General features: G+C 42.3%; 1 non-coding gene across 1 annotated transcript; it reads right to left on the bottom strand.

Moving 5' to 3' along the window:
* Nucleotides 1-871: 871 nt before the first annotated feature.
* LOC123463875 lies at nucleotides 872-1,002 on the bottom strand. The gene has a single exon (XR_006639246.1). It is a non-coding gene; the product is annotated as a small nucleolar RNA SNORA33 (small nucleolar RNA).
* Between the last annotated feature and the right edge of the window lie 1,524 nt (nucleotides 1,003-2,526).

The following is a 2,526-nucleotide window of genomic DNA, read 5'->3' on the forward strand; positions in this document are numbered from 1 at the left end:
TGTCCCAGAGCCACTCAGACAAGCCTGTTCCCCAAGGCAGCGTCTGCTGAGCTGCGGCGGGTGGGGGAAGGGCGCTTGGCCAATGGCATACGAGAAACACGTGAGGAGGCTCTTACCAGTGTTTTATGGATTTGTTTGGCATTTCACTAGACTTCATATGTCTTATTATTCATAAATATGCCCATTTCCCCATCTCAGGGACTTGGAATATTTTAGCATTGGATTTATTAGTTACTACATGTCTGTTTTCTCAAAAAAAAAAAAATTATTCCATTAAATGATTGCTTTAGCTGGGCATAGTGGTGCAGGCCTTTAATCCCAGCAGGGCTAGGGTCAACACCAGTTTGAGGCCAGCCTGGGACTACAGAGTGAGTTCCAGGTCAGCCTGGGCTAGAGGAAGACCCTAACTCAGGGGAAAAAAAAAAAAAAGAATTATTGCTTTAATCTCTAACCCCCCAAGATACTCCATGGGCAAATGTTACTTATTTGTTGCAGTACAATTCACATTTCATTTTTCTGTTTTGGAGACCCAGCTGTCCAAAACTTAAACACAGTAAGAAAAGAACATTGAAGGTGAAAGCTAGTTTTGGTCACAGAACTCAAAGGCCTCCTACCTCCACCTCCTGGGTGCTTGGATTACGGGTGTGCATCACCTCACTGCTCATCAATGTCCTTTCCAAGTCACTATCTGGAGTCATTGGCCTATATGACATTGTCTCTCAGAAGTTGTCACATTGAGGCTGGCTATGAGTGTAACTTTCACACCTACCCAATTTTTTTCATGAAATTTATTAACGTTTTCAAGTTTCAGTAGACTTCGCACATATTACAGCAAAACTTTAAGTCTTATGAAAAGCCTTCAATATTGTAATATTGTAGCCACTTTCAGGACCTTAGTGACCTCAGTTGTCCTTAAGGCTCATAAAAAAATGGTATCACTATTGCCAGCTTTTTCTAAATTTCTGCAGAAACATTCAGATAAGCAGATTAATTGCATGTCTCACATATCCATTTTTATAAATAATTTTTTATATTTTATTTATTTTTTATTTGAGAGAGAGACACACACACACAAAGAAAGAAAATGGGCACACCAGGGCCTCCAGCCACTGCAAACAGACTCCAGAACGTGCCAATTTGTGAATCTGGCTTATGTGGGTACTGGAGAATTGAACCTGGGTCCTTAGGCTTCACAGGCAAGTGCCATAACCACTAAGCAATCTGTCCAGCCCCAGATTTTTCTAAATTTCTACTGAAACACATTCAGATAAGCAGATTAATTGGCTGGCTCACACATTCCTTTTTCATCTGAGTGATTCTAACCATCCTGTGCACTCTGAGGAAACATCCTTTCCTGGTTACAATGACTTCAACTAATCATACACTTGCCCAAGACCAGCCTGCACAGAGATAAATATTCTCTGGTTGACTACAGACATCTTTTCTCGTTGTTATTTGCACATGTGGATTGGCATGCACACCAGAGCTTCTTGCCACTGCTAACAAACTTCAAACACATATGCAACGTTCTTTACATGGGTACCAGGGAATTGAATCCAGGCCATTCGTTAGGCTTTGCAAGCAAGCATCTTTAACCACTCAGCCTTCTCCCCAGCCCAGAGCTCTTCCTTTTAAAATATATATGAGAAAGAAAATGGGTGTACTAGGGCCTCTAGCCACTAACGAATTCCAGACAGATGCCACCTTGTGCATCTGGCTTACATGGGTACTGGGGAATGGAACCTGGGTCCTTGTTGGAGGGTGAGGGTCTGTCATAGGCAAGTGCCTTAACCACTGAGCCGTCTCTCCAGCTCACAGCAGTTTGATTGTTATGGTTTCCTGGTTTAAGCACAAAAAATTTCCTATAAGCCACATCACGTGGGGTGACCTGTGGATTCAGCTGTCAGATGGAAATGCGGCTTCACTGCACTTACAATTCACACTCTAGAGCAATGTGAAAGTCTGATCAGTAATGACTTGTTAATGTTGCCATGGTAAAATCCATCAGACTTATGATGGCAAATATAATTCTATAGATGAGAAGGAAAACCCAATCCATTTGCATGTGCAAATGCTTAGATAGGTGATAAGCAGACATATCCATGGTGGGAACTGGTACCTTCATCCTTAAAGGGTTTTCTATAGTTCTGTGTATGCATGTATGTGTATGACGTGGTGGAGGCACGCATGCCACAGTGTGCATGTACAGGCCTGAGGACACCTCAGTGTATTTCTCCTCTCATTCCATCTGTCTTGTTTTTTAATCCCTTTAGGGATTAAAGGAGTATGCCACCACACCTGGATTTCCAGGCCCCTCTTTTTTCAATTTTTTTTTATATCCTACTGGTGTGCACCACCACAACCTGCTTTTCTCAATTTTTTAAAAACTATTTTTATTTATTTGCAAGCAAAAAGAGAAAGGGCTTGAGGGATGGCTTAGCGGTTAAGGCACTTGCCTGCAAAGCCTAAGGACCCGGGTTTGATTCCTCAGGACCCATGTAAGCCAGATGCACAAGGTGGTTGCAT

The sequence above is a fragment of the Jaculus jaculus genome, chromosome 9 (genome assembly GCF_020740685.1).
Source record: "Jaculus jaculus isolate mJacJac1 chromosome 9, mJacJac1.mat.Y.cur, whole genome shotgun sequence".
NCBI classification, from domain to species: domain Eukaryota; kingdom Metazoa; phylum Chordata; class Mammalia; order Rodentia; family Dipodidae; genus Jaculus; species Jaculus jaculus.